The sequence below is a fragment of the Adiantum capillus-veneris genome, chromosome 23, assembly GCF_014529385.1.
Source record: "Adiantum capillus-veneris isolate H3 chromosome 23, ASM1452938v2, whole genome shotgun sequence".
Taxonomy (NCBI): domain Eukaryota; kingdom Viridiplantae; phylum Streptophyta; class Polypodiopsida; order Polypodiales; family Pteridaceae; genus Adiantum; species Adiantum capillus-veneris.
The window spans coordinates 55,097,787-55,121,984 of NC_140953.1; the positions used below are offsets into that span (position 1 = coordinate 55,097,787).

The 24,198-nt window shown below is 40.7% G+C and overlaps 1 long non-coding RNA gene across 4 annotated transcripts; it reads right to left on the reverse strand.

Moving 5' to 3' along the window:
- Positions 1 to 216: 216 nt before the first annotated feature.
- On the reverse strand, positions 217 to 23,756 carry LOC147427805 (uncharacterized). Of its 4 annotated transcripts, none has more exons than XR_015185959.1 (2): positions 23,322 to 23,756; positions 217 to 1,217 (listed from the first exon to the last, which is right to left on the reverse strand). It is a non-coding gene; the product is annotated as an uncharacterized LOC147427805 (long non-coding RNA). The 4 variants fall into 4 exon arrangements; XR_015185958.1 differs by lacking the exon at positions 217 to 1,217 and adding an exon at positions 9,409 to 9,869; XR_015185957.1 differs by lacking the exon at positions 217 to 1,217 and adding an exon at positions 14,323 to 15,247.
- Between the last annotated feature and the right edge of the window lie 442 nt (positions 23,757 to 24,198).

A 24,198-nucleotide genomic window follows, 5' to 3' on the forward strand; every position in this document is an offset into this window, starting at 1 on the left:
AAAAATCTATTTGAAGCTACGAATCTACCTAAAATATGCAAATACCATACAAAAGCAAGAGGACCAATCGCTGACAAAACTACCAAAGCAGGGTTTACAGATACTAAAAAAATACCAAGAGCTTTCACGATACGACAAACTACCAAAAAATTTCAGAAATGCCAGACCTGTCAGAATCTACCAATGCTAAGAAATTAACTGAAGTATACTAAAAAATACCATAAAATCACCAAATGCATTAGAACTACCAATGCATCAAAAAATAGAAGGTATTAACACTACCAAAAGCTACCAAAAATACCAAAACCACTTTCTCAAGGGATGGATGTCAAGAATTACTTGTTGCAAATCAATCTCCTTCTCAAGCTTCTTCATGTCCTCACGGTTTCCAAGTCGGCGAAGCATGTGCCGATTGGCTCCCAAATCAGCCTCCACCTCTTTGATGTCCTCATCATTGCAAGGGTTTTCTTGTTTTAGTTTTGCAAGCTACACTTTATAGTGCTCTATGTCATCTTTTATCTGCTTCACAACAACATTGGAACCCTCTGCTCTTCACAAAGTTTCCTCGTTCTATTGCAGAGCTGCTTTCAACTCTTTCAGCTTATCGGATGGAGCTGCACATGTTTGAGGTACTCTCTCAACAATACTTTCCAGGTTTGTAACATAGTCATGTGTCCACACGTGATGTTGTGGGGGGTCTACCTCTGTACAAAGATTGCTACCACTTTGTGTAAGGCAGGGCTTCTTAATAGATGATGGTGGCCTCTGTGGGAGGCATCATTTTCCCATTGCCATGTATCCACCTTCCACTCCAACTCTCCCGGGAAACTAGCATACATATTGAGTACACTCTCTCCAAACCCCACCCATGCGACCTTATGGCATGCAGGGTCCTTTGTTGCTATATGGCATTTGTCAAAAGCAAAGAAGCATGCAAACTTTGAAGTGATCTCCCCACAAGATGGAGGGGCTTGGTATACCTTATGGAACAACAACCTGAATCGTCAACCAGACTTGGTACACATGATTCAAGTAAATCTTTGCATTCTTCTGGTAGCGTTTCTTGAAAGCATTTATCCATCGGTCATCAAGGAGGTCTTCTTCCATAAGATCCTTTGGAAGCATACCCTTCATGCTTAGACCATACTCCTCATGAAGCTGTTCAGCTTTATAGAAAAAATTGATTAGAAGAGGGTATTCGTCCATTTTGTTTTTTCCTGCAATGTGGAAACACGAAGCTCATTAAACATGCCCTCATTCTACCAAAACAAACACCTAAGTATGCTTCCTATATGTCTTTATTTTGGAGACATTTCATTAATGTAAAACTCAACACAAAAATTTTGAATTGCTCTTTATCACATGGATGACCTTGCCAATGCAAAATTTGGTACTACACAATACTAAATTTGATACTATAAAGTGCCTCATCTTATATGTTAACCTTCACTGCCCTACAGAGCTTCTAATTTGTGTTGCATGCAATACAAAAAAAAGGCAAAGCTCTCAAGATACCAGACATGAACTTGCATGCATGCATACAATTTAAGAAGAATACATAAATTGGCTCAAAACCTTAAAACCTTCAAATGACAATAGCTACCTTTCATGAAAGAAAATCATCTGCTAGTGACACAACACAACAATGTACTCATGCAAAGGAGGAACGCCAAACTCTGAATTTTGTAGATGACTGAATCTCATCCTCGGCAAAAACCGCTCCAGACTTAGTTGATTTCTCTTTACAGAAGCTCCCTCATGGGGGGAGGGGGTTAGTAACTATATGACTATCACATGAGTGCAGTAGAAGGGGTTATTAAATTTAATTTTTTCTCACAATCACTCTAATATCTACTAGCTATGCCTTTATTCCTAACACAAGAAAGTGACTTGCATCTCCTAAATCCGTCATAGCAAACTTCGTGCTAAGTGAATTCTTCAAGATTGCAATCTCGTCTTTAGACTTCCTAGCAATGAGGTTATCATCGACATAAAGTATCAAGATGATAAGTGAACCATTGTTCAAACTTTGGATATACACATAGTGATCTTCCTGGCTCCTTTCATACGCTTGGGACTGCATGTACTTGTCAAACTTCATGTACCACTACCTTGAGATTTGCTTTAGGCCATATAATGCCTTATGCAATATACACACTAGTTCTACCCTTGTAGGCTTCTCAAGTTTGAATTTAAAGCCCTCCAGTTATTTCATGTAGACATGTAGACATGTAGACATCCTCATCAAGATCTCCATGAAGGAAAGCAATCTTCACATCTATTTGGACAAGTTTCATGTCCTCAGTGGATCCTAGCTAGGCACAAGAGCAATGTACTCATATTGACTACTAGAGATAAAATCTCATCAAATTCTATGTCTTTCTCTGGCTTGGATCCCTTAGCAACCAATCTAGCGTGATATTTAGGCTTAAGATCCTCTGTCGTGTACTTCTTCTTGTACACCCATTTGCAAGGCAAGGTTTGTTTTTCCTCTAGAAACCCTGTCAGTTCCCGAGTCTCATTTGTCATAATGGAGTTATACTCAGATTGCTTTGCGTGCTCCCACTTCACACTATCTTCCATCTCAATAGTCTCTTAGGAGTAGGTAGGCTCTTCGTAGTCAGTGACCAATAGATAGTCTAATATTGGCTTAAAATGCTCATAGGCGTGAGATACACATGTAGATCTCCTCACTGCTTGATTGTTGGACTTTGCTCTCTTAGGAGCATCACTAGACCCCTTTCGAGCATTACTAGCGATAGGTACATCGCTAGTAGACTAAGATATTTGCATAACTATACTTGAGCCTACGTCCTTGAATATTACTTTGTGATATTCAACCTCTTTCACGGGCTATATGTGCAATTTTGATTCATTAGATATCACTTTTGAGTTGTGAATAACTCTTTGAGATTCTAGGTGCTAGAGACAATAACTCATCTCTCCATTCACACCATACCCAATGAAGATGCAGTTGTGTGACTTGGGGTCCAGCTTCTTTTGAAGATCTTTAGGCACACGTAATCTATCATAATTAAGATTCTTACATGTCCACATCTTTTGCAAAATCTTTTAATTCAATGGTGTACTAGGCCACCTGTTGATTATATGCACCACTGTTATAGTAGCCTCTCTCCAAAACTCTTGAGGTAAATTTGCCATAGATAGCATGAAAGTGATCCTTCTAGATATTCATATTTATGCACTCAACAATTCCATTATGAGCAAGTGTATATTCTATAGTAAACTATCTCCTAATGACTCGTTTGCTACAAAATTCCTTAAAATCTGTGGAGACGCATTCTCCCCCATTGTCAATGCGCAAAGCCTTCAACTTCTTGCTTGACTAGTTCTCAACCATAGCTAGGAGCTTCTGGAAGACACTAAAGAGACCCTCTTCTAAATATTCCTATGCATACACTCAACAACTCCATTTTGCGCAGGTGTGTATAGTGGAATAAACTACCTCCTAATGACTCATTTTCTACAAAAGTCCTTAAACTCTGTGGAGACGTATTCTCCCCAAGTGTTAGTGTGCAAAGCCTTTGACTTCTTACCTCTGACTAGTTCTCCACCATAGCTAGGTGTTGGAATTAGGGTTGCAGAGAAACGTACAGAGCTTGGAGAAGACAAAGGAAGCTCAAGGCACACAATAGAGAGTGTGTTACTTAGTACGCAAATGGAAAGATAGATAGCCCTAGAGTGATGGACGTATATACAATACTTGGGGGGAAAAAACTCCTAAAGAGGGAAAAAAATGCCCCGGCGGTCCTAGTGTGTTCACACACATCACTACCACATGTATATGGTAACAAATCCCCTCTGGAGTGATGCGGTGAACAAGAGCTGGCACATGAGTAAAGGGAAGTGCCATGCCCTAAGGACATGATCAGTCCACAAAGGGGAGTAAGCCCAAAGCTTTGCGGAAAACTTCAAGCTTCTCACGAGACAATGCCTTTGTGAAAAGATTTTCAAGGTTGTCCTGTGTTGGCACATAAGCCAAGCTGATCTCTCCCACCGCTGAGAGCCTCTCCCTGACATAGTGGTAATGCACCTCAATGTGCTTTGTGCGAGCATGAAAAACTGGGTTCCTCGCAACCGTCAATGCGCTTTGACTATCAGTGTAGATAGTATTGGCAGTGTCCTGTCCAACACCCAAATCAGCCATAAGGCATCCGAGCCATACACACTCAACCGTAGCTATGAAGACTGCCCTGTACTCAGCCTCACAACTCGAAGTGACCACAATAGGTTGCTTCTTGCTCAACCATGATATACATGAACTTCCAAGCATGAAACAAAAACCACTTGTAGACACTCGCGTGTCAAAACAACCAGCCCAATCTGAGTCCGAAAAAGCATGCAAGCCTGGCAGCACTGATCCCCCCTTGGGATAAAACAAGCCAAGATGTAAAGTTCCACCGAAGGTAGTGGAAAATCCGCTTGATAGCCTGCCAATGCTTAGACCCTGGGCTATGCATAAATCTGCTGACCTGTGAGACTGCAAACTGAATATCTGGCCTCGTGTTGCATACATAAATGAGGCAGCCAACAGCAGTTTGGTAAAGAGTGACATCAGCAGGATCACTAGCATCATGTAGACTCAACTTCAAACCTGTTTCCATGGGAGTGGCAATAGGTTTTCAATCCTCAAGTCCAAATTTACATAGCAATGTCTCTATGTAACTTTTCTGACACAAGGCAATACCACCATCACACTGCTTAAACTGTATACCCAAGTAATGATGCAACAGCCCAAATCTTTCATCTTGAAAGTAGCATTCAAATCAGCCTTAAATTCAGCAATGTGTCTCTCATTTGGTCTAGTGATCAGCAAATCATCGACATAAAGAACCACAATGAGAAATACATCATCCTCACGCTTTACATACAATGTGCTTTCTGTTGGAATGTTACGAAAGCCTCGTTTGACCAAATGAGTGTCAACTTTCTCATACCAAGCACAAGGAGATTGCTTCAACCCATATAAAGCCTTCTTACATCTGCACACTTTATCCTCTTGTCCTTTCATGACAAAACCGCGAGGCTGCGTTACATAAACTTCCTCAAATATGTCACCATTCAAGAAAGCAGTAACAATGTCTGATTGATGTACATCCCAACCAAAATGAGCTGCCAATGCACATAGAAAATGCACAGTAGTCATACGACAAGTGGGAGCAAAAGTCTCTTCATAAACTATGCCTTTTTGCTGTGCATAACCCTTTGCAACAAGTCGAGCCTTATGGCGATCGATCTCACCATCCGGCTTGTGTTTCAACTTGTAAACCCACTTCGTACCAATGGCCTTTTTTCCAAGAGGCAAATCACGTAAAGTCCATGTGTCATTTTCTATAAGTGCATCATATGCTGATTGCATGGTAGCCATCCAATTTTTTGAATTTTGTGCTTCATCAAAAGACAGAGGCTCCTCAACATCATGTAAGCTAGACACAGCCAAAGCATAACAAACTCATGCATAAGATGCATGGCAAGAGCTTGAACGAGTACGACTAGACAAAGGTGCATCCAATTTACTGTCACTCAAAGTGTGCACCAGCCATTTTGGCATACTTCTAGCCTGCTCCTTTTTAGCCCTTTCCTCATCAAGTACATCATGTACATCTGCATCAGTAATAGGCTGATCTGTAACATTTTCAGAAACCCCCATAGGCTGTACATTTGTCTCATTGGAACTTACATTCGTATTTCCACCACTGAAAAGAGGCAAAAAAGTGTCATAAATTTCCTGTGAGCTTACATTATTGTCATAAATGTCCTGTGAGCTTACATTATTGTCTCTAGTACATGACACCAAGGGCTGAAGAGAATCTTCCACAAACACTACATCCCGTGAAACCAGAATACGTTTTGTTTGTGGATGATACAACATGTAATCTTTTCTTTCAACACTATAACCAACAAAAATACATTTGACAGCCTTATCATCCAATTTTGTGCTGTGTTTGTGGCACCAAAGCATATGCCAAACAACCAAAAACACGCACGTGCTCAATAGAAGGCTTTCTATCATGAAATGCTTCATATGGAGTAATAGACTGCAAAGATTTCGTAGGACACCTGTTTAGTACGTAAGTGGCACACATGATGGCCTCAAGCCAAAAAGAATGTGGCAAAGCTTGACTTTTGACCATACATCGTGCCATTTCCGTAAGTGACCTGTTTTTCCTCTTAGCAACACCATTTTGTTGAGGTGTATAAGGCATTGTATATTGGTGTTTTATCCCATGACTAGCCAGAAATGCATTGAATTCATGAGACATATACTCCCCCCCTCGATCGGAACGGAGGGTGCCCATAGTACATTTCGAGACATTTTTAGGCATAGCCAGAAATTGTTTGAAGCACTTAAAAACTTCGGACTGCGCTTTAAGCGGAAATACCCGTGCATGCCTGGAGTAATTATCAATGAAAGTCACGAAGTACAGGTAATTGCCCAAGGACGGAGTTTGCATGGGCCCTCAAACATCACTATGCATAAGCTGCAACCTGCATGTGGCCCGAAATGAACCATCCTTTGGAAACTTAGAACGTTGCATCTTACCCAAAATACAGCCTTCACAAACATGTTTGACAGGTGCTTCAAGAGGCGGCAAAGAAGCAACCAGATCAGATTTTTGCAAACGCAGCAAACTGGAAAAATTCAGATGACCAAAATGTGCATGCCAAAGTTTTGCATATGAAATAGCCCTTGAATCTGGAACAGCATTTGCAAAATTTTATCCACACTTTTCATACAAAGTGAGCTTATACAGCCCACGGCACAAAAGGCTAGATGCAACAATTTCATCACCAAAACTGAGATCATGAACTGTACATCTGTCATCCACAAATTTGACTACAAGTCCAAGTCTAGCAAGTGCGGATACATACAAGATATTCTTCTTGATCCTAGGTACATAAAGTGCATCAACAAGTGTGAAGGAACTGCCATTTGCAGCAGTAAGCACAATCTTTCCAACTTGCTGAACTGGATAAGAGGCATTGTTGGCACAAGTGACTGAATTCCCATGAGGGACAGACTCGAGAGAGGTAAACAATTCACGATGTGAGGTAATGTGCTTTGTAGCACCACTGTCGAAATACCACACATGTGAATCGGCAGCAATTGACAAGCATACATCATGGACATCAGGATTGTGAGTGCACTCTGTGCTAAAAGCCCATTCTGCATCAACATCAGCAACACAGTCTCCTTTCACAGATGACTCAACAATGGCTGCATTTGTAGTGGAACCAACATTTGCAGTGCCAAACCACCCTCTTTCTTCTTAGCCTCTTTGGCCTTCAACTTAGGACACGACTTGATCAAGTGATCATTAGCTTTACAATAATGGCAACACATCTTCTTTTTGCCCTTATCACCAGAATTTCCAGACGAATCGCTGCCAACAAAAGCATTAGGAACAAATTTTTTTCCACTCACAGTAGAACCATAAGAAGTGGCTGCATTGCTGTTACCACCCTTTCTTTGAGAAGCAATAAAAGCCTGTTCAACTGCACGCTGTCTAGTCCTATTTTTTCTAGAAAGTGACTCTTACAACAGCAATGTGCATAATGCATCAAACTTGACAAATTCTGGATTTCCTTGGGTCATAAGTATCCAAGTACTAGCAAAAGTCTGGTAAGAATCTGGTAAGGCATCAAGAACAGTCTGCACAAGGGAACTGTCTGAAATGAATTCACCTGCAGAAATAAGTTGCTCATTGATATCCTTGACACTAGCAAGGAAAGTGTCCATATCATCTTCCTCATGCATAATCTTCGACTCCAGCTCTTTACGTAGCAAAGCAATTTTAGCCTCATTGCGGCTTACATAAAGACCTGCTAGAATATCCCAAGCATGTTTTACAGATTTTGCTGAACGAATGTGAGGAACAATGGTGCGCTTCACAGACAACGCAATCAATGCATGAGCCTGCGCATCCTTTACATCCCAACGAGCTTGTTCTCCCGTAGGCAAAACAACTCTAATAGCAGCAGTCCTTGCAACAAGACCTACAACATCCTCAACATCGCCTACATCCTCAGAACCAGGACGTACATCAATGCCCTGCACAATATTCTAGATGCCCTTTGACACAAGAACGTGTTGCATCATATAAGCCCACATAGGGTAATTATCCCCATCCAACCTGTCCTCAGCAGCAAACATCTTGAACACATCTGTGTTGTTGTTGTCAGCCATGGTAAATGCTGCACCTGATGTGAAAACTGCCCGAAAATAGGAGAAATGGAATGGGAACAACACGTGCTATCTAGCACAAATTGTAGAGGACTATAAGGCACCTGTTATGCACAAAATGACACTGACAGAATTTCTGCACAAAATGACGAAATTGCATGTGCAGAGATGCCTATAGTGGAAACAGAGTCCGAAATGAGACTGAAATTTTTGTCGACTTGCGAACGCTTGCCAAAGATCACTGAAATCGGAGAAAGTGAGCAGGCGTGTGCTGGAGCAACTGGCGACTACGCCCGGGAGGACCAACCTGCTCTGATACCAATTATTGGAATTAGGGTTGCAGAGAAATGTACACAGCTTGGAGAAGACAAAGGAAGCTCAAGTCACACAATAGAAGTGTGTTAGTTAGTATGCAAATGGGAAGATAGATAGCCCTAGAGTGATGGGCGTATATACAATGCTCGGGGAAAAAAAACTCCTAAAGAGGGAAAAAATGCCCCGGCGGTCCCAGTGTGTTCACACACATCACTACCACATGTATATGGTAACACTAGGAACTTCTAAAGACTTACTCTTTCCTCTTCTAGAGGTAGACCCACACCTTTCAAGTAGAGTCATCTGTGAATGTCAAAAAATATAATACCGCCCCAGTGACTTATGCGGCATAGATCCACATATATTGCTATGAACCAATTCTAGAGGATTCCCTAACTTTCTATCCAATGGCGAAGTGATAAGCATAGTCTATTTTTCATAAATGGAATGCTCACATAAACTAAAACTGTAATAATTTAACATAGGGACATAGCCAAAACACCATAATTGTTTCATTCCCTTCTGAGTCATATGACCAAGTTTGCTATGTCACAACTCAATAAAAGGCAGCTCGGCTACACAGATAGAATTCTCTTTTACTCAAGAGACATACAAGGAATATAAAGAGTCAAGACTTTTGGCCTTTGAGCATGACCAAGTTACCTTTTCTGACGATCTAGTAACTATTGCTAAACATTGTGGTGTATCCAAGATCATCAAGTTGTCCTACTAAAACCAAGCTCTAGTCAGCTTTGGCACATGTCTAATACCTTGCAACATGAAATCAATACCATTATGCATATGCAAATTCACAATTCCAATGCCACATATCTCAAGCTAATGAGAAATCACCTAGCTTAATTGAACCATGTATAGAAGCATAACAAGAGGACCACTCATTGTAAGAGTAACATGAAACCAAGCACTTGAATCAATGATCCAGTTTTGTGCATACACTCCATCAAGATCTAACAATGCTTTTGGACTTAAATTAGAAGTGAAGACTTGTACATCTAATGATTGAAACATGTCAGGAACAACATCAACATGTGGCGACTCAATGACATTAAGCTCCTCTATCTTCACACACTGCTCGTATGAGGTGTAAAACTTACAAAAATGGCTTTACCCTTCTCTCCTTGAAAAACATGGAAATCTTTTTTCATGTGTCCTTTCTTCTGACAATGGTAGCATTCAATGTTCCTCATGTGATCTTGTGAACGATTGCAACTCTGACTACAACCTCTCTACGTTGATTGTTCTTCTAGTTACTTCCACTTTCCATATATGCATCTCCATGCCTCTAGTGTCAATAGACTGACGCCGAATCTCTTCCGTGAGCAAAGCACTAGTAACATCATTGAAAACAAGCTTGCTCTTATTAACTCTACACTTAGGGGCAAAGTTACTAATGACAGTATCCCATGATGCGAGCAAAGAGCATAGCAAGAAAATAGCTTTCATTTTATTATCAAAATTGAGTCCCTTAGATGCAAGTTTCATAAACAAGCTATTGAAATCATTTAAGTATGAACTGACAATGTTGTCCTCTTTCACATTCAAACACATGAACATTCTCACGAGAAAAACTTTGTTGGAGGAACTATTTCCATCCCAAGCTGAGCATATTGACTCCCATAATTCCTTTGCAATATTCTTGTCCATAATTGTAAAGAAAATGGACTCACCAATGTGCAAGAAAATGGTCGCCATAGCACAAGCATCAAACTCCTTCCATTAATCATAATTCCTCTTTATGCTCTTTCAATGGCGTTGCAAGGCCCTTATTGACCAAGACATCAAGCATATGTGTTTCCATATCGTAAAGTTTGTGCCATCAAACTTCTTGATATAATACTCTTCTTTCTTAGAAGTTCTACACATGATTGACAAGAGAAAATGCAAGAGAGCGAAACTAGAAATTTATGATAAAATTTTTACAAAAATTTGAACAGAGTCTCCTTTGCACAAAGATCAAAATCTCAAACCCAAAACAAAAATATCAATGCATAGACCATAAAAGAGTGCTAAGAGGCATCAAAAATCACATATATTGCTCAAAAATCAATGGCATCAAAGCAACTATACCCATTTGTACAAATCCTATGGTGAGGCCATGAATGGCAATCTCTAGCAACCTAATCCACCTCACACTGGGTAACTCACCTCCCAGTGCTCAACCTAAAAAAAATTCACACCAATGACCTTCACAAAATATTATGCAGACATGAATAACCATAGTCTCAAAAAGGGCTCTTCCGGACCAAACTACAAGACAGCAGGACACGTGCCAAAATGGATGGTGCATACTTTGTGCGACAGTAAATTGGATGCACCTTTTTCTAGTTGTACTCGTTCAGGTTCTCGCCATGCATCTTTTTCGATGGCTAGTATGCAATCAAAATATGATGCACTTATAGAAAATGACAAATGGACTTTATGTGATTTGCCTCTTGGAAAAAAGGCCACTGGTAAAAAGTATTCACAAGTTGAAACATGAGCCAGATGGTGAGATTGATTGCTATAAGGCTCAACTTGTTGCAAAAGGTTATGTACAACAGAAAGGCATAGATTATGAAGAGACTTTTGCTCCCACTTGTTGTATGACTACTATGCATTTTCTATGTGCATTGACAGCTCATTTTGGATAGGATGTACATCAATCAGATATTGTTACTGCTTTATTGAATGGTGATGTATTTGAGGAAGTTTATGTAACGCAGTCTCACGGTTTTGTCATAAAAGGAAAAGTAGATAAAGTGTGCAAATGTAAGAAAGCTTTGTATGGGTTGAAACAATCTCCTTGTGCTTTTGGTATGAGGAAGTTGACACTCATTTGATTTAACGAGGCTTTCGTAATAGTCCACCAGAAAGCACTTTTTATGTAATGCGTGAGGGTCATTTATTTCTCATCGTTGTTGTATATGTGGATGATTTCTTGATAATTGGTTCGAATAAGATACATATTGTTGAATTTAAGGCTGATTTGAATGCTACTTTTAAGATGAAAGACTTGGGGCCGTTGCATCATTGAACATACAATTTAAGGAGTGTGATGGCGGCATTGCCTTGTGTCAAACATGCTACATAGAGACATTGCTATGTAAGTTTGGACTTGAGGACTGCAAACCTATCACTACTCCAAACCTATCACTACTCCCATGGAAATAGGTTTGAAATTGAGTTTTCATGATGCTGGTGATCCTGTTGATGTGACTCTTTATCAGACTATTGTTGGATGCTTTATATATGTGTGCAATATGGGGCCCAATATTCTGTTTGTAGTCTCACAGGTGAGCAGATATATGTATAGCTTAAGGTCTAAGCATTGACAGTCTGTTAAGAGGATCTTTCTCTACTTGAGTGGCACTTTACTTCTTGGGTTGTTTATCCCAAGGGGAAATCATTGCCGCCAGATTTACGTGTTTTTTTGAACTCAGTTTGGGCTGGTTGTTTTGACACGCAAGTGTCCACAAGTGGTTTTTGTTTCATACTTGGTAGTTCATGTATATCATGGTTGAGCAAGAAGTAACGTACTGTGGCCACTTCCAGTTGTGGGGTTGAATCAGGGCAGTCTTCACAACTATGGCTGAGTGTGTATGGCTTAGACACTTTATGACTGATTTGGGTGTTGGGTAGGACACACCAACATCATCTACACTGACAGTTAGAGTGCATTGGCAGTTGCAAGGAACCCACTTTTTCATGCTCGCACAAAGCACATTGAGGTGCATTAACTATGTGAGAGAGAGACTCTCAACAAGAGAGATCAACTTGGCTTATGTGCCAACACAGGACAACCATGCAAATCTATTCACAAAGACATTGCCTCGTGAGAAGTTTGAATCTTTCCGCAAAGCTTTGGGCTTACTCCCCTTTGTGGATTGATCATGTCCTTAGGGCATGGCACTTCCCTTTACACTAGGTGCTAGCTCTCATTCACCGCATCACTCCCAGGGGAGATTTGTTACCATACATATATGGTACTGATGTCTATGAACACACTTAGGACCGTCGGGGCATTTTTTCCCTCACTAGGAGGTTTTCCCCCCATGCATTGTATATACACTTATCATCCTAGGGCTAAATTATCTGTCATTTGTACACTAAGCAAGACACTCTTTATTGTGTCTGTTGAGATTCTTCATCGTTTCCAAGTTGTGTGTGTTTCCCTGCAACCCTATTTCCAACTATATATATATATATATATATATATTGTAACGTACTGTTACAGGAGAGAGAATGAACCAAACTGAGCATGTCCTTCTTGGGAGAAGGCACCTCTATTTATATTTCTGCTTGATGGTTACAAGATAGTTCACACCCAGGCGTGTCCGGCCACACCACACCTCCCCCCTTAGGGAGAAAAAGATGGACATCTTTTTTGCAAATTGGGACTGAGAAGGGACTCGACATGACTGAAGGGACTGCATCAACTCCAATATCTCATCCGGGGGGAGTGAGCTTACAACAGCTTAGCGGCTTGATTCTGAGAGGACTCGACTCGGCAAAGAAAACATCCCGCCATCGGCAATGCATTAGGTCGCTATCCCAATACAAATGGCTAAGCGACGAATGATTAACTAAGGGTTGCGCTATAACGACATGAGCGCGATCTTTTTGTGATAACCATCCCTTCCAAAAGGGGCTTGATGCAGTGGTACTTTATTCATGCTAGAACACTATGCTGAAATGAGTAAATGTGTAAATACTTTAAACTACTCTAAGTGGAACTTCCGAGAATCCGGGGGACAGATACTGATGCCTCGCGCCGTTGAGAGAAACAACACAAAGCGTGAGATGGCAAAGGTGGTCGTAACATGTCGAAGCAGCAGAGGGCAGCGGGCATTGGAATTGCAGTTAATGTAGAGGGGACTAGACATGTAGGGGCTACTCGCAACAAGGAAATCCAAGAAGGCTGTAACATCACCAAGCTGAAAGACAGCAAGAGGCAACGACTTTAAGATTGCCCCATTGAAAACAAGAAAAGTAGCGGCAACATCGAGGATGAAACGTAGGCATAGAAAGGAGTTTTCAGTGACGATAACAAATAAACAAGCTTTGCGGGCGTGATGTAGAATTGCTTGACGAGCAGGTGCGAGGGGCTGGAATCATTGGATGCTAGTCACCATGGATGCAGGAGCTTTGTGGTGTGAGATGGATTGATGCTTAACAAGGGAAAGGAGGGCTGCAGATCTTCGCGTGCATCTGTGGACGACACAGAAGAGCGCTAAGGCCAGCAAGAAGCCCGCCATCTGCCAAGGTATACAGTGTTGTTAATTATGAGGGACGACTGTAGCTAATGCTGGCACTGAGCGACGATAAGAACTGCTGAAGAAGACGAGGCTGATGCGTATGACTGCAAGGCTATTGATTCTTGATGCTGAAGTTGTGAGCGGGTAATCACTAGAAATAGTAGCACTGAAGCATGTGCACAGCCTAGCCTGGTTCTAAGGCAAATCGCTCCATATCTGCACGATCAAGAAGCTCAAAGAAAGCAAGAAGCGAAAGCAAGAAAAGTGTGGGAGTGTGCCTGTCAACTCCACCAATGTAACGTATTGTTACATGAGAGAGAATGAACCAAACTGAGTGTGTCCTTCTTGGGAGAAGGCACCTCTATTTAAATTGCTGTTTGATGGTTACAAGACGGTTCAGACCCAGGCGTGTCCGGCCACACCACAATATATATATATATATATATATATATATATATATATATATATATATATATATATATATATATATATATAGATAGATAGATAGATAGATAGATAGATATAGAGAGAGAGAGAGAGAGAGAGAGAGCTCCAGAAGTTAGCTCCAAAAGAGTTTGAAATGAGCTTTTTTTGTTAAATATGAACTTAAGAAAAAAGAGAGAAAAAGCTCGCTCCAAGAGGAAAAAGTTCCCTTCAAAAGCTCGTTCGAAACCCTAACATCATTATGACAAGTGTGGTTTACATTTGAAAGCACGACATTTTCATGATGATTGCAAGCTAGAGCTATTGGAGAAACATTTCATGCTTGGCATTGCTTTGGTGGACATGTATGTCAAGTGTGGTCACTACACAAAAGCACCAAAAGAGTCTGACGAGCTTCATGTCGTGAATGTTGTCTCTTGGACTGCATGGATTGCATGGTATGCCTAGCAAAACGGGGCCAAGAAGAAACTAGGCTTGCATCTTGAAGGCATGGAACCTTATGCAAGAAGTTATTATGAGAAAACTTCATGATGAATGTTAATCATCATGAAGCTAGCTTTTGACAGGTTTTATATGGGGGGGGGGGGGGAAGACATGTTTGTCGCCTTTGCCAACTCTATATGCTTGTGATGCTTGAATGCCAACAAGCATGCCCCAACCCCTCTAGCCCCTCGAAGTGATTGGTGGGATGGGGCTCTAAATCTAATAGGATGCAAAAAGACTCATAATAAAAATAAAAAGGAAACATGGGATTGAGGAATGGAGAAGGCGTGTGAGCAGGCCCCAAAGTGGGTGGAGAGCCGACACGCAGATCGTGGGATTCCAGCTTTCACCGTTTACGAGAGTGGGCGAGAGTTGACAAGAAAACATTGTGTGCTCAGTGCTGCGGGGCCCGTCTGTCCTGTCAAATCTTGTACCGGCATATTGTCCAGGCTGGCAGGCCCTTTGTCTGCTTTGTGGGTGGGCAAAGCTGGCAGCCACTCGCAAGCTGGTCTCTTCTTCTATCCCCTTTTGTCCTCACATCAAACTTCAAAATCATAAACAATTTTTCAATATAAATATTAATATATTATATTGTACTCTATAATATACATATTTGTCAAAAAAAATTATATAATGTCTCGAGTGACACTTGTCCAGTTGTCTAATGCCACTTTCCGTATTGCAATTTTTTTGCCACCTTTGCAATTTGCCAGTTGCCACCAATCACCACCATATCTATTTATCCATATATTTGTCATGTAGCACCTAAACCGATGCAAATTTATATGCAATCATATCCACATACTTGTCATACAGTTTTTAAACATTTCACAAGAAGACAAATTTGTGTAGGGGGATTTTCCACAACTAAGGTCATGGTCACACTAGGCTTAGTTCTTCGTAGATCAGCTGACAGTCCAGACGCATGGCAGCTTTCCCCAAGTCTCTCGCCGGCTTCGTACGCCAACTGTGCCTATTTAGGCATAGTCACAAAACTATGCCCGCTTACTCCTGGTCAGCGCTTGCTCTCTCTCTCTCTCTCTCTCTCCTACCTGTGCCTTGCCCTTTCTCTCTCTACTTGCTGCCGACGGTGGACGCTTTCGGGCTGTTGTCAACGGTTGAGGCTTAGTGAGAACTAAGCCTCGCGTGACCATGCCCTTACTAAAGGATGTGGTCACGCAAACCGTAGTTATCGATAAGGGAATGGTGACACAAGGCATAGTTATCAGTGATAGATAGCCATGCCCAACTATTCAAGCACCCATAAAACTAATGCGTAGCGATGTCACGAGCAAGCCACAGCCGTGGTGAAATTGGGATGTGAGAGTATGAAGGAGATGGAAGCCTGCTAGAGAGGGGGGAGAGAGAGTATTTTGCTCATGCTTGGACGAAGTCAAAGACTCACACTGCATCCATGTCTCCTAAAAGCTGCCAATAGCCATGAATATGAAAAGCATGAACCGGCATAGTTGTGCAACTATGCCGAAATGGGCATAGTCTTGCCCACATGGTCTACTCTACATGCGCCTCGCTTGCGCATGACCATGATGGCTACATAGTTATACGTGAGAATTACAAAAACTATGCGTCGTGTGACCACTGCCTAAGATGTTTCTGAAGCAACTATATCAAAATTGGCATACTTACAAAAGGCCTTACATAGTTGCATATAAGACAAATAATTGGTGCTTGTGTGACCATGCATGAGGCAAAGCCATTTTAAAAAGTAATCAAAAACTATGCATCACCCGCCGACCTCTGCCTAACATGAGCCTTGTGATGCTTACTTCAAAGTCCTTTTATAGAAGGGGAAGCTTTCCCTTCTGAATATACAAATGCATTGTGACCAAGCCCCAAAAATCCTATTGGGTGTGGACACTCTACGACTTTACTAGGATAAGGTCATTTTGATTCAAAATATGGTATTTTGTCATGCAATCACATAAAATACCCCTGTAGACACTCAAATAATTCGTAATGTCAACAACAACCACACTCTTCAATAGTAGGTAAGATAGCCTACACCATGCATATATAGTAAGAAGAGGGATAGGCTCTCATAGATGCTCAGGGTGCAAAGCGGCTAGTGAGGATCCCCGCCTTTGTTCCAAAATTGTCCAACTACAAGAGGACTTGCAGGCAAAATATGTAACTGGATACAAAAGAACTGGAAGATCTTGTTCTTCAAGAACAACCTACTTTTGGGAGGAAATTTTTTGAAGAACCAAGCCATCCTAATCTGCACACTAATTGTCCATTTCTACTAGTTTAATCAGGTTTGTAAATCTAGGAACCGACATATCTTTGAAAACAACCATTTGATGCCCCATTTGAAAGAGATTATTCTAGAAATCAAGGAAACGATCATCTCTGTTGGAAAACGCAAGAACTTTGAAGACTGGAATCATGCAATCAAAGCCATCATGGGTCTGTTAGCAACCAGTCACCAAATTGGACTATCTAACTAGATTTTGCCTATTGTTAGGAGCCCTGAAATGTGTGTTATGACCCCTCAACACACCTAACATGCTTGAGGATTATTCTGCACGTCTTTCTAGGTTAATATAACTCATCCAATCACAATTGTGATTCGGCAAAAAAAGAAATTTCAATCAAAGCACAAACAAGATGCAAACGAACTTAATTAAGTCTTTAGGGGAGAGCCATTACTTAAGTTGGTGTCTTCGCTCTTGGATGGATGGAAAAAAATCACTAATGCATCCAATGCTGTTGTGGATTCAAAGAAAAGAGGATCGATAATACATTGAATGGCCTATGGTCTTATATGCAATCATTGTAGATGCAAAAAGGAGGACCTTTAGTATCAAGAAGTAATCAAAGGGAAATTTTTCAATTCAAAAAGGAAAAAAGGGATTGATAATTATTTAGGTTATATAAAATTAGAAACCTAGCAAGAAAATCTATATTGGGTAACATATCCATAGAATAGCTTGATTGTAGATTCCGGATATATGATCACTGATGAAATCAAAGATGTATGTTGAAGTTATGGAAGACAAAAAAAATTTGCTTAAAATGTTCGCCACCTGTTCTAAAGGGAAAGTGCAGTCTTCGATATATGATCTTTGATGAAATTGAACACTATATGTAGAAGTTATGGAAGGAAAAAAATCATAAAAATGTTCACCTTCTATTATGAAGAAAAAGTGTACCCTTTCACCACAGACCCATCGTTCTTGCAAACATGGCATACACCTACTTGTCAAAGTTTTAATCACCTCCATAATCACACAACATGTTAGAGGGTCCTCCTAGACCTCACCCTCTTCCTAAGAACTTTACAACATTTAGCTTCAGTAGAGATTGGTCTTAGGGCAATCACCTTTCAAGATATGTATCATATCACGTGAGTTAACCAGAGAGGATTATTAATAGTGCAAAATGTATACTTTTATGTATACATTAGAGGGGGTGGGGTTTTTTAAAGTAGGCCCACATTGTAAACATAACATATATATTGAGGTATTATTAATAATCTCTTGAGCACATCTGATATAGAGAGTTTTTGATGAGTGACTACTGCAAGGGATTTGTCCCCAATTGGTTAGTGTGAGGCCAACTAGCCTTGTTGTATCCCTCATTGATTGTGGAATCAAATAAAACTGAACTAAATTGTGATTAGAGAGGAAGAGTGAAGAGTCTAAACAAAATTGATTCCTGAAGGACAAATGGAGTTGATCAAGCCTTACAACTCCCCAACAAATACTAGTTTGTTGAGTAGTCCATGTGATTCAGTGTCTTGAGATATGTATATAAGTTAAGGTGAATAGTGTAAAGAGTAGTCCATGTGATTCGGTGTCTTGAGATATGTATATAAGTTAAGGTGAATAGTGTAAAGAGTCTCTCTCTCTCTCTCTCTCTCTCTCTCTCTCTCTCTCTCTCTCTCTCACACACACACACACACACACACACACACACACACACACACACACACACACACACATGTTTTGAATGTATGCATTTCTTTTGTTGACATGTATTCGTGAGCTAGCTCCAATTCCTCTTGGAAATCAACCTCTACTTATTTAGTATTGGGAGCTAGCTCCTCCTCATGGTCTGAGACTTTTGAATTGACTCATTATCTATGTCTATAGGGTCAGGGCTATTAGGAAACGATGGTCTTTTGAGGAGGTTGACAGGCAATACCATCATATGGATCCTCTGTGTCACGACATGTGTCCAAAGCAAAGAGATCAATAGGAACAAATACTTCATCCAATAGGGAAAAAAACTTGTTGGCCCTTTTGAGTCTTCTAAATGAACTCAAAGACTTGCCTTGATTCATCCTACGTGCTTGGGTCCAACCTCAAGCATGCGTAGTAGCTTGCTTATTGTCTTCTTCCTTCTTCTTAAGCAATGGACAATTTTTCATCATATGTGCCATGACACAGACCTATGAAAAAGTGTCTTGGAAATTGGAGTACCATTTTTCTCGTTCTACTTGACCCTCAACAATTGTTTCCTCCTTTTCTTGAGGAGAAATAGACTAAGCGAGTGTGTGGCCCATCCTATGGACGGGGGAAGGGAGGGAGCTCCCCTTGTGTGGAGAGAGAGAGAGAGAGAGAGAGAGAGAGAGAGAGAGAGAGAGAGAACCTTTTCTTAGCACCCAATCCACTCCCAACTCCCCATGCTAGGGCATCCCTCTCTTTCTCTCTTTCTTTGTTTGCCTTGGCCTCCACTCCCCCTGCAATCCATCTCCTTATGGCACGTGGCATGGGCCTCCAAGGTACATTAGATATACTTTAGAAGTTTAGAAGGGGATATGTTTTGAGTGCCCTAAGATAAAAAAGGAGTTTCCTTTAGCATTTTCATCTTTGAAACTAGGGGGGCCAAGGCTCTTTGACTAAGTTACAAGAGTGATTCCTTTAGCTTGGGAGGTTGATGTTGCAAGATTAGTATGTCGTTAAGGGGAAAATTGTAGGTTGAGGGCCTATGTTTAGTTGACGAGTTTGATAATGCATGACAAGGTTGGTGGAATGTATGCTCTTCCACACATTGGAGATGATAGAATTGATGGAATCTATGTTCTTCCGTACATTGAAGACAACATCTCTGCAAGGTCAAAACATACCTTGATTAGAAGGAGAGAAAAAGGGAAGCATACAGACTTGTGACTATCACAAATTTGTGAATATTTCTATTATGTATTTTGCGCCTTGTTTATCTTGTTATTTGAGGCCGGTTCTACAATATTGTCTACATATGCTTGCCATTTTATCCTTCTCTCTCTCTAGTAGCAAGATAAAGATAATCGCAAGTCTCTTGGAATGCTAATCAATGGTCCTACATATTTAAATGCATTTTGGCTTATCCTTTGTTTATCAAACACAAATGTCTTATGTGGCTTATCATCCACCACAGAATATCGATAAGTGCAAAAGCCAAGAGGTTTGGGGTCTCCTATGGAGTTTGTACAGATGCAACGTGCATGAAAAGTCCCTCCTCCACGTATTTGTCAGTTGCAAGCACAATATACTATTTAAAGAAGAGCTCCAAAAACCCTACAATGTTGATGCTTCTCTGATTACCTGGAGGTCTTTATTATCAGAAGAATGCAGTTTTCTAGATGTACCCTTATGGACCTGCCTAGGGGGGCTTTCTTGTGGCAGATATGGCTGGAAAGAAACAAAGCCTTATTTGGTCATCCTCATTCCCCTTTTGCAATGCCTCTTTTGATTTGCTTTCTTGATGTTATGAAGGAGATTTATGGTCTAGTGTCTAATGTTTTTCAGTATGAGGTTAAAGAGCTTCAAAAAGTCCTAAAGTGGCAAAGATGAAGACATGTTATTCTCTCTCTTTATGAACCTTCAAGAATGTATGTTATCCTTAGGTGCTTTTCCCTATTTTTCTCATTTGCTTCACGTTAACCTCCCTCTTTGGCCTTCCCTCTTTTGGCCAAGATAGCCCCTATCCTACCTTAGGGGCATTTGTAATTGAACATATTCTCCAAAAAAAAAAAAAATCACAACCAAATGAGAATATTACGTTGTTCATAGTTTCTCTTGCATTTTATTTTAGTTTGTTGTAAAGATTTTACACAAAGCATTACATAAGGAGGTTAATGTAAGAAAAGAGACATCTTGCCACCCAATTGTATCAAATCATGAGAGAGAGAGAGAGAGAGAGAGTGCTTTGTCTTTATGATGTACAAAAGTGGCCAATGTGGAGTATATGTTAGATACAAAATTGCAAACAAACTATAGAGGTCCTCCTCATGTCGTCATAGTAAACTTACAGACCTATTTTCACAAATTGATTGCAAAGAAACTGACTTCAAACTCTACAAAACAGAAGATATGTTTGTAGCCAACTGATTCTTGGGATTGGTACAAAACAATTAATGTGATAGACCAATAGGCGAACCAGCCCCAATGGAAAAGTAGACCAAATTATTTAATATAAGGAAGAATTGCGCGCTTTTGGTGTTAAGAGGAAGAACAAAGGAAATGAGTAGGTAACCCCAAGTTTATTTTTAATAGAGTCTCATCCATTTGCATACATGCGACGGTATCTCTAAAGGCAATCTTAGTTGGCTCAAAACTGCTCCTAAATGAAGCTAGTCAAACTGCCTTTGGCTGCTATGTGGCGCACATGCCTATTTTATGTGTTAGGGCAGCGCCCCCCGCCCCCTCCCCCCCCCCGCGACCACTGTGGTACATAGAGACTACATATATTCAGAAAGTAATGTATGAAAACCATGTTCAAATTCTTTTTTTATTATCCATCATCGAAAACATTTCATACTATCGTATTTCAAGAAGAAAATAGGGTAGCCTTCAGACAAGCTCCTATCTGTTAGAAGCGGCCAAACAAGGTGTCAGCTCCTCCTCTATGGATTTTACAATTTCCCTAGGACTTGTGATTCCTTATGTTAAGCTTAGGGCACAATGGCTAAGAAAGGAGCCAACATATTCGTCCCCAAAGCTAACAAATCAGCTTCTTGATTATGTAGGATGCATTTGGCACTTCCCGAGGCAAAAGACAATGTAGTACACCCAAGAGAAGTACAAGGCCATCCATGGATAGATTCTCAACCCTGGTTCCTGCCAATGAATGCTCCACCTCATATTTTGTAGTCCACTAAGTCCCACTAGCTTTGTGCGCATGTATACTAAACAGACATCTTTGTCCTTATTCATATGCTAAGAGATCTCGATGCATATATTGCTAGAGCCTTAGCATGAAACTTATGACAACCAATCTTTACAACGAAAAGTCTCACCAACAAAAATATGGGCCACCTTGAGCAATTATTTGGACATATGGGAAATCAATCTTTTCACATTGTTCAATTCGACGACATATATGTAAATATAAGGTGGACTATGTTGATTAGAAATGTATTCATCACTAGTGGACCTTCCATCTGCAAAACTTTCATCACTTGTATTTGGCATCATGATTCTTGCTTCTGTGTCCGCCTTTTTGTGAGAAAATTTAAGCACTCCTAAAAATATAGTTATGAGTAGTTAAGGGCTTCGAAGATCTCCATATACTTCAATGCTTAATATAATCCACCAGTTTGTTGTTCCAGACCTAGATAAAACATCATTCGCTATCGCATCTTATCTTCTCCTTGCGAGCGTAGCTTCCTTACCAAAAGCATTACTGATTGTTTACACTCCTCATATCCAAAAGATTTATTTGAAGAAGCTTTTAATCTACCCGCCCACCACTTCCCAAAACAAAAGGGGCCATCTCTATGTGAAGGATTTTCTTGTGGCGATCATATCACATTACAAAGTGAGGCCAGCTTGAAGATCAAGCTCCTCTAGCTTTAATATTTTGCTACAAATTTTTGTTGAGTATAGACTTGGCTACCTTATTTTGAAATGAAGCTCAATACGCCAAAAGAGCAATCCACCTTGGCACCTTATCATGGGATTTACACTAGTCTTTGAGACTCGAATACTTGCGTCCAATCCAACATTTGTTTTCTTAGGGACCAGACAAGTTATACTCCATTTTATCATCATCAGAAAAGTACCTTGAAAGACCTTTCTAGCTTGTGTATCTCTCTATTAATGCTTTTACACGCCTCTCTTGAGTTGGGTCTTTTCCAATCACCAGGGATTCATAGTACAGAGTTCAATGTGGAAAAGAGGTTCTTCACTTCCCATATCAGAGAGTGTCTTTAAGAATATTGCTCAAGAATTTCTAATTTCCCATGATTCTAGTCTCCCTTTGAAACTAAGTTATCAATCGTTCTAAGTTATGTTTTAGTATGACCGCGCCTCATCCATTGTCACGCGTTCATCAATTATTTATCTTTCTGTAACTACGCAAGTCTTTTGCTACTATTCTAACTTTGGCACTAGTGCACCAGTTATATGTAACTGATAACTATGATTCTCATGACCACATCCATATTTTCGTGCTCACTGTGACTGACTTGTTACGTATGTAGGCCTTCGAAGAATCATGCCACATGGTTTATGCATGTGCAAACACATACACAGACATGCAACTCTTGACCATGTGAAGCAATCCGACAAATCGACAAACCGCTAGTAGCATGTTCAATTAGAGACTACAAACAGAGAAATCTCAAGGAGAATAAGGATACATTCTAGCACGTATAAGTCCAGCATACATACCTGAAGAGCTGAAGGTGGTAATTTTGCGAGCTGCAATTCTTCTCTATGCAGATAGGCAAATCTCTTCATCACTTGGAGAAAGCTATGGGGGAGCTGTCATCATCTGTGCCGTCTTGGGGTCATCTGAGTGTCGCCAACCACGAGGGATGAGAAAAGACATCATGGGGAGATTAGGGTTAGGGCTGCTTTCTGAGAAAACGGCCCTTTCAGAAAGGCTAGGGCTAGGGTTAGGGTTAGGGGGTTCTTTCTGAGAAAATGGCCCGCCGCCCTTCCAAATGTACCCGCGCAGCAGAGGGGAATCCGAACTTTTGAAGAGTGGGAGTGCTGCTCTGGAGTAGGTAGTGACTCGTGAGTCGTGAGGAGTCCCGGCATCGACCCGCAGACAGGCGAGGGGCCCTTTTGGCAACCATGTCGGAGTGTCTAAAAACATTTATTCCTACCAAATGTCCGACAATCTTAACAAAGTGCATTTCTATTCGGAAAATCTCACTAGGTAGAAGGTTCAAGCGGCAAGCCTTATGTTGTGGAGGCTCTAAATCTTAGAAGCTTATGAGTTTAAAGTTACCTCAAAGCATGCTTAGGTGTATCGATATAGCCGTGTCATATTGCAGATCGTACGTCGTTGTGAGGGCAATACACCAACCCACCTTCAACCCTTGTAGTAGTCCCCATGACTTTGGCAGTTATCACATGCAACACTCATGACTTCGACTCGGTTGACATAGCGAACACTTGCACGGCATCTCCCACCCTCAAAACTGCTAGTGGCGATTCTGAAAGGCTACTAGTCTTAGCCAATGCAAACCAGACAAATCCTCACAGAGATACAATAACACTATTAGAAGTAATGTCATGGCTAGCCCAATAACAATAGTTA